Below are 12,931 nucleotides of genomic sequence, written 5' to 3' on the forward strand. Positions count from 1 at the left end.
GAAGTCCTAGCCTCAGCAATCAGACAACAAAAAGACATTAAAGGCATTCAAGTTGGCAATGAAGAAGTCAAACTCTCCCTCTTCGCCGATGACATGATACTCTACATAGAAAACCCAAAAGCCTCCACCCCAAGATTGCTAGAACTCATACAGCAATTTGGTAGCGTGGCAGGATACAAAATCAATGCCCAGAAATCAATGGCATTTCTATACACTAACAATGAGACTGAAGAAAGAGAAATTAAGGAGTCAATCCCATTTACAATTGCACCCAAAAGCATAAGATACCTAGGAATAAACCTAACCAAAGAGGTAAAGGATCTATACCCTAAAAACTATAGAACACTTCTGAAAGAAATTGAGGAAGACACAAAGAGATGGAAAAATATTCCATGCTCATGGATTGGCAGAATTAATATTGTGAAAATGTCAATGTTACCCAGGGCAATTTACACGTTTAATGCAATCCCTATAAAAATACCATGGAGTTTCTTCAGAGAGTTAGAACAAATTATTTTAAGATTTGTGTGGAATCAGAAAAGACCCCGAACAGCCAGGGGAATTTTAAAAAAGAAAACCATATCTGGGGGCATCACAATGCCAGATTTCAGGTTGTACTACAAAGCTGTGGTCATCAAGACAGTGTGGTACTGGCACAAAAACAGACACATAGATCAATGGAACAGAACAGAGAACCCAGAAGTGGACCCTGAACTTTATGGTCAACTAATATTCGATAAAGGAGGAAAGACGATCCACTGGAAGAAAGACAGTCTCTTCAATAAATGGTGCTGGGAAAATTGGACATCCACATGCAGAAGAATGAAACTGGACCACTCTCTTGCACCATACACAAAGATAAACTCAAAATGGATGAAAGATCTAAATGTGAGACAGGATTCCATCAAAATCATAGAGGAGGCAACACCCTTTTTGAACTCGGCCACAGTAACTTCTTGCAAGATACATCCACGAAAGCAAAAGAAACAAAAGCAAAAATGAACTATTGGGACTTCATCAAGATAAGAAGCTTTTGCACAGCAAAGGATACAGTCAACAAAACTCAAAGACAACCTACAGAATGGGAGAAGATATTTGCAAATAACATATCAGATAAAGGGCTAGTTTCCAAAATCTATAAAGAACTTATTAAACTCAACAGCAAAGAAAGAAACAATCCAATCATGAAATGGGCAAAAGACATGAAGAGAAATCTCACAGAGGAAGACACAGACATGGCCAACATGCACATGAGAAAGTGCTCTGCATCCCTTGCCATCAGGGAAATACAAATCAAAACCACAATGAGATACCACCTCACACCAGTGAGAATGGGGAAAATTAACAAGGCAGGAAACAACAAATGTTGGAGAGGATGCGGAGAAAAGGGAACCCTCTTACACTGTTGGTGGGAATGTGAACTGATGCAGTCACTCTGGAAAACTATGTGGAGGTTCCTCAAAGAGTTAAAAATAGATCTGCCCTACGACCCAGTAATTGCACTGTTGGGGATTTACCCCAAAGATTCAGATGCAATGAAACGCCGGGATACCTGCACCCCGATGTTTCTAGCAGCAATGTCCACAATAGCCAAACTGTGGAAGGAGCCTCGGTGTCCATCGAAAGATGAATGAATAAAGAAGATGTGGTTTATGTGTACAATGGAATATTACTCAGCCATTAGAAACGACAAATACCCACCATTTGCTTCAACGTGGATGGAACTGGAGGGTATTATGCTGAGTGAAGTAAGTCAATCGGAGAAAGACAGTGTATGTTCTCATTCATTTGGGGAATATGAATAATAGTGAAAGGGAATATAAGGGAAGGGAGAAGAAATGGGTAGGAAATACCAGAAAGGGAGACAGAACATAAAGACTCCTAACTCTGGGAAACGAACTAGGGGTGGTGGAAGGGAAGGAGGGCGGGGGGTGGGGGTGAATGGGTGACGGGCACTGAGGGGGACACTTGACGGGATGAGCACTGGGTGTTATTCTGTATGTTGGTAAATTGAACACCAATAAAAATTAATTTATTAAAAAAAAAGGAATGTGGTTGCTAGATAAGAATAAACTGAGCTCTGTAAGAAACTTCCCAACTATCTTGCAAAGTGGCTGTACCATTTTGCATTCTCACCAACAATGATTGAGAGTTCCTGTTGCTCCACATCCTTGCCAGCATTTGGTGGTGTCAGTTTTTTGTCCATTTCAATAGGTGCATAATGGTATCTCACTGTTGTTTTAATTTGCATTTCCCTGATGACATATAATGCAGGGCATAGTTTTATAAGCTTTTTTTTACTACCTGATCATCAACTTTGGTGAGTTCTTTTTAGGTCTTTTGCCAATTTGAAAATCAGTTTGTCTTCTTATTAAGCTTTAAGAGTTCTTTTTATATCTTTGATAACAGTCCTTTATCAAATGTGTCTTTTGCAAAAATTTTATGCTAGTCTGTGGCTTGTCTTCTCATTCTTTTGACATTGTTTTTTGCAGAACAGAAGTTTTAATTTTCATGAAGTCCAGTTGCAATTTTTCTTTTTTTGGTGGATTGTGCCTTTGGTGTTGTATCTAAAAAGATGATGCCAACCCGAGGTCATCTATGTTTTTTTCTCTGTTATCTTCTAGCAGTTTTATAGTTTACATTTATATTTAGATCTATGACCCATCTTGGGTTAATTTTGCATAAGATCTGTGTCTAGATCCTTTTTTTGTATGTGGATGTCCAGTTGTTCCAGCACCGTTTGTTGAAGTCGATCTTTTCTCTATCATCTCCATATGTCTTTGCTCCTTTGTCATAAAATTTATTTTTTGAACTGCTCTTATCTAGGTTCTGGGGAAAAAGCAAAGAAGAAAACAGAGTTGTTCCCTGCCCTTTGGAGTTGATACTGTGCACAGTATCAAGAAAGCTTTCTTTCTTATTTTATTTTTTTAAGATTTTATAGCATGAGAGATGCAGAGAGAAGCAGAAACAGGCAGAGGGAGAAGAAGCAGGCTTCCTGCAGGGATCCTGATGTGGGACTCGATCCCAGGACCCCAGGATCATGCCCTGAGCTGAAGGCAGACACTCAACCACTGAGTCATCCAGGCATCCCTCTTTTTTTTTTTTTTTTTATTGGAGAGAGAGAGAGAGAACACGTGTGTGAGCAGGGGAGGGGAGGGGCAGAGGAAGAGAGAGAGAATCATTTTTCTTTAAAAATTTAATTTATTTGAGAGAGAGAGAGCAAGTAAGTGAAGGAGGGAGTGAGTGAGAGCTCACAGGAGCTGAGGGAGCTGCAGAGGGAGAGGGAGAAGCACACTCCCCACTGAGCAAGGAGACCGATGCAGGGCTTGATCCTTGAACCCTGGGATCATAACCTGAGCCAAAATCAAGAGTCAGATGCCCCATGTTCATATGACTTTCTTAAGCCAGGCAGAACATCACTGCTCCAGTATCATTCCTGTTATGTACATTCCTATTACCACTTCCGTATCTTCAGGCTGGTGAGGTTGGGGTTACACCATAAGAAAGCAGAGACACAGATTCAGTTTTAGGTAGGGATGATTTGCTGGGGTCCTCAGCTGATATTTGAACCCAGATCCCAGTGGCTGCTGGGTGAGCGTAGGGACTTTCACAGAGTCTGTATGGGAAGGTCTGTGTTTTCAGAAAGAAGGGACACCCAGGAGAAAAGCCTCTTCAAGAACTCTTGCCCATTCTCCTGGGGAGGGGAAGAAGACACACTGACTTGTTCCCCACATGTCAGGGGTGGAATGTCAGGTCAGGCTGGTTCAGTGGTGAAACTCAGAGGGAGGGGAAGCCCCTCTGCCTCCTCCAGTGAGTGATAGGTGGAGGGCCCCAGGGTCCTCCCCTGTCAAATGGCCAAGTGGGGCTGTAGGACCTTTCAGGTCCATCTGCCTCTAATGTTCTGTGTTTCTTAGGATAGTTGGGTTGGGGGCATGGCCTGAGTCATCTCACTTGGCTGACCTCATTCACGATGATCCGGGTGGACAGACTCTCAGCTCACCTTTGGGAGTGGATAAGAGTGATTTAATGAAGTCCCAGATGGCCGATGGGTGAGGTCCTGGGGGAAAGGCAAGATTACTTTTATCTTCAGCCAAACAAAAATCCCTGCCCAAATTATAGCTTTGGTTTTAGGAGGTGAGAAAGCGTTGTTGAGGTAACTGACAAGATTCATAGGGAGGCTGCACACTGTTGTAAGCTCACTCCCATCTCAAAGGAAATTCTAGAACCTGGCAGAGAGCATTTTATAGGAGGGCAGGAATGGTGGATATTGATGTGGCTGAGCGTGTGGTGTGGGACACAGGTGGACTGGTAGGAGAGATACAGGGATGAGCCCAGTGAGTCGAGAAAGACGCAAAAGGACATGTAACTCAAGTGTGTGCATGTGTGTATATGCCTGTGCATTCACGTGCATGTGTGTGTGGATGTGTGTGCGTGTGCACGTGCCTTAAATTAGGTAATATCTTGCTGCAGCAAAGACACTGTCCCCCAGCCCACATACGGGATTGCCTCAAGGGTCCCCTGACTGGTCTCTCGGCCTCCACTGACTCACTGTCCTTCAGTATAGACTGATCAGCCTAAAGTAAAGCACCATTTCCACCTCACTACTCCCAGATCTCCCGGGACAAGCTTCCTCCTGTGTGGGCCTCAGGCCTTCCCTATGTGGCCAAAGCCTCCCGACTGTCTTTATTGTTTTCTACTTCCCGTCTCACCTGCACACACCCACACACTCAGGTTGCCACACCTTTGCTCACATGGTGGCCCATGTGCAGTTCTCTCAGCTTCCTGTCAACCCATGCACATTGTCTTTTTTTTTTTTTTGAGAGATAGAAAGAGAGTAGGGGGAGGGGCAGAGGGAGTGAAAATCTTAAGCAGACTCCCCCCCGAGTGTGCAGCCCGACGCAGGGCTCGATCTCACGACCCTGAGATCATGACCTGAGCAGAAATCAAGAATTGGACACTTAACCGATTGAGCCAACCAGACCCCCTCCTCTGTCTTTTTTCTTTTTAACAGCTTTATTGAGATACAATTCACACACCACACAAGTCATCTGTTTAAAGTGTAAGATTCAATGGTTTTTAGTACATTCACAGATATGTGCAACCTTTCCAGTTAATTTTAGAACATTTTCATCACCTCAAAATGAAACCCCACATCCCTTAGCTCTCACCTCCCAGTCCCCAGCCCCGGCTATCAGACCCAGGAAAACAGCAATCTGCTTTCTTTCTGTATAGATTTCCCTGCTCTGGATGTCTCACATGAGTGGAATTGCACATGTGGTCTTTTGTGTCTGGCTTCTTCCACTCAGCAGAGTATTTTCAAGATTCATCCATGTTGTAGTGTGCATCAGTACTTCATGCCTTCTGACAGTCAAATAATAGTCAAATTTTCCCCATCTTTCAAGGTTCAGGTTGGTCCCCACCTCCTGTAGGAAGTTGTCTGTAAACCCCTTGGGCTCTCCTGACCTCTCCCTGGGATATTCACGGTGTAGCCTGGGATCATTCCAGTGTCTTATGTGACAGCCATCCTTCCCCCATGGGACCGTAGCAGGCCAGTTCCCTGGAAAGCAGGTTCTTTTTTTTTTTTTTTTTTTATAAATTAATTTTTATTGGTGTTCAATTTACCAACATACAGAATAACACCCAGTGCTCATCCCGTCAAGTGTCCCCCTCCGTGCCCGTCACCCATTCACCCCCACCCCCCGCCCTCCTCCCCTTCCACCACCCCTAGTTCATTTCCCAGAGTTAGAAGTCTTTATGTTCTGTGTCCCTTTCTGATATCTCCCACACATTTCTTCTCCCTTCCCTTATATTCCCCTTCACTATTATTCATATTCCCCAAATGAATGAGAACATACACTGTTTGTCCTTCTCCGATTGACTTACTTCACTCAGGTTCTGAGATGGAGATTTGTGTGCAAGACAGTAACTGGGGGATGCTCTTGGGGTTAACCTCATGGGGGAGTGATGGCTGCAGGAGCCGGCAGAGGGAGAAGTGGAGCTGCAGTGCGGTCACAGCTGAGGTCCTCACCCCCAGGAGCTCCAAATTGGGAGGCCCTTCCGAGTTGGCCAAAGGCTGGCCTTTATAATCCCAAGTCAACAGACATAGGAAGCTGCTGCTCCAGGAAGAGGGTGCAACTTTGGATTTTCTTCAGCCAAGGGTAAGTCCTAGGGAGAGACTCAGCTGAGAGCTCAGCCGGCAGCACTCCCAGCAACTGGAAGAATGAGGGCACAAGCCATCCACGATGGAGCAGAGGCCCCTCGAGGTCGGGGCCGTGTCATCCTTCCTGTTTGTCTCGCTCCTCCCCTGGCACCTGACTTTTGCTCAAATTTAGACCCTGTGGTCTGACCCACACAGATTCAAATCCCAGCTCTGCCACATAGTAGCTGAGGAACCACAGAAAGTCCCCAGCTCCTTTTAAACCTGAGTTCCTGCATCTGCAAAAAGGAGCTAACAGTCCCCACCTTAGAGTTCCTTTGAATCTAAGTGAGTTGGTGTTTTTATATAAGTGCTGGTTCATACTAAGCTTCCCCAGAATGTGAGCTGCTAATATTACACTGGCATTATTAGAAGAACTCGGGCCATCTGATAATTAATGTAAAGAGGTAGAAGCAGATATAAACTAAAGGGCAACAGATGAACCGGATGTCCACATTGAGATGTCAGTATTCTAAGGTAGAAAAAAAATTTTTTTTTTAAATCAGGGAATATTTCAGACATCCATAAAGGCACAGAAGTTTACTGGACATTCATGCTACCACCATTGAACTCAATTTTCAAAATAGCAGATATATGTGAAGGCTTTTGGGTATCGACCCAGGAGGCACCTGTCCCCAAGGTGAATCTTGAAAGCAAGGTTTCTCATTCCAGGGAACGTCTTGGTGCGGTTGCTGTATATGTACAAATCTCTAGATCATATCTCATCTCCAGATAATATGTCACCTTCTGTATGTTTTAAAACTTTATATAAATGAAATCATAGTGTATCATCCTTCTGCTTTTTTTTGCTTAACACAATGCTTGACACCAAACATGAGAATTGCCCACGTTTTTACACGCAGCTCTGGTTTGTTTATTTGCCTTGTGGTGTAAAGCTGAAAATGCTACTTGTGAGGCATAAGAAGTGGAAGGAGAAACTCTTTGCAGCTGACCTGCTTGGCCCTATCTTCTTTCGAACCATCTGCATCTTCTGGAAAGCTGGCATAGCCTAGAGGTTAAAGCTACTGGAGCCAGACTTTGCCATTTACTAGCTGGGAAATGCTGAGTGAGCTACTTACCACTCTGTGCCCCCATTTGCTCGTCTGTAACATGAGAACAATAACACCTACTTCACAGACTTGCTTGTAAACACTGGGTGTAGGAGCTGGTGTATAGCACAGTACTCGTAGGGTTTGCTATTACTCTACTTGGGTTGTTTCTAAGAAGAGAGTATAGAACATGGCTCCATGAAGCAATGCCCCAGTCAGTAGGGCCTGATTCCTGCCACCTGGAAGGATAGCTACACATCCTGGAATTGCCCACATTTGAGGAAGCTGGGAAGCTGACATTTGGAAAGCTAACTGTCTGATTGTTCTGTTCCATATTTTGCTGGTAGTTCCTGGCATAGCTGAAAAGAGAACCCCCAGGTTCCCATCCACCACTGCCTTTGAACTCTCTTGGTCTCTCAAGGATGCTTTGATTGTTCCTATTATACAGGTAAGTAAATGGGCTCAGAGTCCTGAGACACGTAGGTGGCCCTCCAACTTCTCTTACTTGTTTTCAGGCCTGTTTTCTTGCCTGAGGACAGTGGTGGGAGCCTAGAGGCTGAGAAAGGAAGAGAAAGATTTCAGGGCTATGCACCCTGTCAAAGGTATGATTAAATGGCAGAAAGTCACACTAGAGCTAGAGGTTGTATGGTGTTGTTTTCTCGGTTTCCCTTAAGGTCTTTAGTTAAAGAGTCAAAACGTATTTTCCAAATTCCCTAAACAGCTGAGTAGTCAGTAGAGTGGGTGTTAGGGGAATCTGGGTGGGTGAGGAGGATGGAAGCAGATGGTGGCCAGCCAGCAAGGCTTGCTTTCATCTAGATATACAAGTTTTGGCTTGCCTCACCTTAAAATGGAGTTTTCACAGAGGAAAATATGTCAAGGTAAACAGATTTTCTCCTTTATGAGATGTCATATGACTATTCTTGCATGCAGTTATTTTTAAAAAATAATTTGTAATGGCATAGCTCAGTACCATAATCAGTTGTATTTCCATTATAAATCCAATTTTGGAGGGTGACGGTGTTTGTCATTTCATCTTCCTCAGGGTTTAAACTTTATATTTTTCTCTTTTAAAAAAAATAAGGAAGCAATTTGTGTATATGGTTTAAGAAACTAAGGACCTGGGTTTTGGGGGATGGCTTAGCAATACGAATTTAGGCAAGAGAGCAAAGAGGTTTTTGATGTCTACGTCAATTCTGACCAATTTGTGCTGGATGACAGGAGTGCTGTGTGGAGAATGATTCTGAGACCATGTGCAATGCCAGCAGAAAAGAACAGAGATCGATTAGTAATGGCCATCATGAATCTCTGCAATGAAAGAAAAGAGAGCCCAGAGGGAACCCTGCAAACATCCACTTAAAAACTGGACTGAGCTTGGCACTATTTCTCCCAACAGGAACCCCCTTACATCTTGATAGCACTTGATAGTTTCAAAAGCATTTTTCATTTGCTTTGTTTTCACTTAACCATTCTATCAACTGTGTGAACTCAGGAGGGTTAATCTATCTTCACATTGATTAGTTTACCCATTAAACGCTTATTGAGTCATTACCGGTGTGGACTGTGGTAGATGATCTGTAAGGATGACGACCAATAGTTCCTTCCCTTTCTGTTCTGGCATGTTGTCCCTCATCCAGAAGTGGAATCCATTTCTCTTCCCTTAGAATCTGGCAGTTCTTAGTGACTTGCTTGGCTCAGAGGACCCAGCTGAATGATGTTCTGGGATTTCTAATGATAGATCTTAAGAGCCATTCAGTTTCAGCCTACATCTTCTTGAAATATTTGCTTTTTGAGCCCTGGTCTGCCACATAAGAAATGTGGCTACCCTGGGCTGCCTTGGTGGCTCAGTCAGTTAAGCAGCCGACTCTTGGCTTCAGCTCAGATCATGGTCTCAGGGGCGTGAGATTGAGCCCAGACAAAGACTGAACCCAGCTTTCCAGCAGTCCTACTAAGGTACCAATTATACAAGGAGCTATCTTGGACTCCTCTAGACTAGCCCAATTCCCAGCTGGATACTCCTGATTACCCCATTTGAGCTTGTGTGCAACAGAAGAATCACTAAACTGAGCCCTGCCTAAATTCTTGACTCACAAAATCATGAGGTGAAATGGTTGTTAAGTGACTAAGTTTTGGGTATTTTGTTACATAGCAACAGGTAATTAGAACATTGACACTGAGCTTCCAGAGATGAGGAATCTCCAGTTTCAATCTATAGAGAATTCCGAGTCTCTTGAGAGAGAGAGACATGGACAAACTAATCAGAATTCAGTGAAATTAAGCATGTACCAGATAAAGTGAGAGCCAAGAGTGCAGATAAGTAACTCTTTCTTAAAGAGGGTAGGAAGGCTTCCCAAAGGGTGATGTCTTTTTGGGCTCTGGTCCCGTTGCTCTTGGGATGCACAGCTTACAAGAAGTCATTTTTTTCTGGGAACATTCCCAATACAGAGAGAAGGGTCTCCAGTGGCCAAGTCTATATTAGGTGATTCTGCTTCCCTGGCCATAGTTGATAGATCCAGGGGTATACAAGTTCTCAAGGTGAGCCAATCAGGTTCCCTCTCACAGTAAACTGAACACTAGAGTGGAGATTCTTACAGGCAGGGCATCATTGGAACTGAATCATGCTGATAGCATTCCTCTAGAGCACAGTTTCTCGATCTTGACACCATTGGCATTTTGGGCTGATTGATTTTTTTGCTGAAGTGAGAGGAGTTGTCCTGTGGCTCGTAAGGTAGTTAGCACCAGCCCTGGCTCCATCCAGTAGATGCCTCTAACACCCCATATCCCAGTCATGACAAACAAAAATATTCCCAGACATTGCCAACTGTCCCCTGGGGGGCAAAAATCACTCCCAGTTGAGAACCACTTCTTTAGAGTGACACTACTCAATTCATGAGCTTTCTTATCACTGTGCATATTGAAATATGGTAGTTAAACTATTTTTTTTTTAAATCTGCAAGGCATCCCAGAGCCTTCTAATCATTCGGTGTCAGCTTTCATATCCTACAACCCAAAGGATTTAGTTCCTACAGTATTGAAGGTTGGAATAGAGTTTGCTACACAAATAAGTCTTGGGAAGGCATTTTAAATAGAGGTACTCTTTGCATGGAGGCATGGAACAGTACCATGGAAGCGTTGGGTATGGCTAGAGCTGTTCATAGAAGGTGAGTGGTGAGCTGAAGAGGCATAAGGGTCAGCCCATACTTTGCAGGCCACGCTTTAGCTTACAGATCAGATGACTGTGGCCCTGGGAACCTCCATAATTTACCTATGGTCAGTGCTTTCCACTGAACCAAAGGCCTTCCACCATTTTCCATTGTTTCTAGATGGCTAATGGCTATTAAAGGCTAGATTTTGGGGTTTTAGAGGATTATGTTCCACTGAGAATATTTTTCCTTGTTAAGGAACCAATTGCTCCTAGATTTTAACCCTGTCCATGTTTCACTAACAAACTAAGATTAGGACTGAAGTTATTTTTAAAACTTGGCTGAATCCCACATGTCTTCTCAGTGTGAGGCAAAAGTGGACTCCTTTAGGCTTGAGTCAGTTGGATAAAAATGTTTCATTGTCCACTTGGCTATGTGACCATGTGTTTGGGTGTGTGAATGAGGATCTTTTGGGTCACAGAGATCTGGAATTCCGATGATCTCAAATCACAGGGCATATTGTTCTCTGCATTCTTTCAAGCAGCCACGCTACAAGAGCCTTCCTCTTTCCCTCAGAGACTCAGTGTCTCTGAGCTTCAAGTTCTACTATTCTTGCTAATAGTTAGTAACAAATTCTTTGTAAGTCTCGAGTTCAAGTTCCCCAGGAGAGAGTCTGGTTGGTTAGGTTCTGCTCTAGGGCAAAACTTTGGCTCCTGGCCAACCATAAACTCTCCTTTGGGGGCTGTGTCCATGCCCAAGTAAGCTAAGGTACAAAGCATGGTGGACCCCTGTGGAAAAAAGGGTCTCAGAAGAGGCTTGTAAGAAAGCAGGACCCATAAGCTCCTAGGGAAGGGTTAAGTGTCCTTGTTGGGCACAATTGAGTGCTGGAGTCAGGGCTGAGCTGTGCTACTGATCTTCCCTCACAAAACTTCCATGGTGGCTCTGGCCCCAGAATTCCTGTTTCTAACCAATTGGCCAAATCCAGTAGCCCCGGACCCAGGTGCACCCAGAGGAGGCCACTTTTGAGAAGTTAGCTTCCAGGAATAAATTCCCTTGGGAAACTCTGCAGGAAGCTCTCATCCTGGGAACAGTGCTCATTAGGAACTTGGGGAGCTGTTAATTGCCCTGTCCAACCAAGATGCAGTGCTGCCACTTGATGAAAAATAATGAAGTCACTGGAAGTGCCAGCTTCCTCCCTGTCTGTCTTTCCTCTTCCTCCTCTCACCGCCGGCACTATGCATCCTGTTGTCCTGCTTCCCAGAGGTCCTTGCTGTGGTGTTTAGGAACTTGTCCCTGGAGCAATCATTTTCTCAGAAGAAATATACAGAAGCATGCAGAAACCGGAAATGTGGTGTTTCACTGAATTATAAATGCATTCACCTGAAAGTTGTGTTTACAAAGTTAAGATTAAATTATATAGAGCTACTGCTCATCCCTTCTTAAAGAGTTAGGACCCCTCAAGAACTTAATCCAAGCTTGGAAGAGCTGTGACCTCCTGTCGCCATGGCAATGCCCACCTTCTGGACTAGACCCGTGGCGGGCTGGAGGAGAGTGCAGTGGGGCAGAAAGACCACTTGGAGTTGGGGGGGCTGGGAGGTCAGTGTTCTAGTCCCAGCTCTGATGCTAAGCAGCCACTTGAGTTTCTGAAACAGGAGCTGAACTGCTGACATCAAGTCTTTACTAGCAGGAACATTCCATGGTAAATTATCTGAATGCAGAAAATTTTAGACCCTTTGAAAGGGATTTAGTAGGTGAAACTGCTTGGTACTAGGGGCATTCTTCCAGAGTGTGGGGTAGGTTGGGAGGCAGGGCCCCCAAATCCTTGGGCAGAGGCCTTCCCTCTGTTCTCACCTACCGGAGGCAGCACCTAACCTGTGCTCAAGCAACTGGCTTTCTCCCCTGGGACTTGGGACTTGGAGTGTGATCCAAAGACATGGGCTCAGGTAGAGGTTATTGAGGCTGGCAGCGGAGTTGCCAACACAGTGGCCATGGTGAGGAATACCCAATGGCACCAACTGTGCTGGTAGCGCCTCAATCAAGCTTCTGTGGCACAAATATGACTGTGTTGTCACTGTTAACGTCTGTGGTCTCGCCTCTTTTCTCTGCCTCTTGTTCAATTTTGCGAACAACCCAGTACCTTCAGGTTTGGTGTTTTCTCTTTAGTTGGCCAGAGTTGATTTTTATTGCTTGCCACCAGGAATCTTAATCAGAATCTTGATGAACTAATTACCCTGCAGGTTGCTGTTTATGATTTGAAGCCATTTTAAGGTCTTATCTAATCCCAAAAAGGTTTCCACGTTTTCAAAAAGGATGCTAGCATCAGCGATACCTCAACCCAAGGCCTCCATACACTTATCACCTCACCTGCCAGCTCTGCTCAATTGGTAGTGGCAACATGAGGCACTGTGTTGAGGAGGATTCTGAGGTGCAAACTCGTTAGTGGGGTCTGCCAATGGGGAGAGGGTAGAGAGTGGTAGTGCTCTTACCAAGTAGTTGTTTCCCACGCCTAAACTCAAAGGGGGTTGTTTCAAGGGCTTGGGGGGATA

At 44.4% G+C, this 12,931-nt stretch overlaps 1 long non-coding RNA gene across 1 annotated transcript; it reads left to right on the plus strand.

The window, feature by feature from the left end:
- Positions 1 to 7,422: 7,422 nt before the first annotated feature.
- LOC129493895 (uncharacterized) lies at positions 7,423 to 8,793 on the plus strand. Its single transcript, XR_008661225.1, has 2 exons — positions 7,423 to 7,693; positions 8,464 to 8,793. It is a non-coding gene; the product is annotated as an uncharacterized LOC129493895 (long non-coding RNA).
- Positions 8,794 to 12,931: the final 4,138 nt, after the last annotated feature.

The sequence above is a fragment of the Nyctereutes procyonoides genome, unplaced genomic scaffold (genome assembly GCF_905146905.1).
Source record: "Nyctereutes procyonoides isolate TBG_1078 unplaced genomic scaffold, NYPRO_anot_genome, whole genome shotgun sequence".
NCBI lineage: Eukaryota > Metazoa > Chordata > Mammalia > Carnivora > Canidae > Nyctereutes > Nyctereutes procyonoides.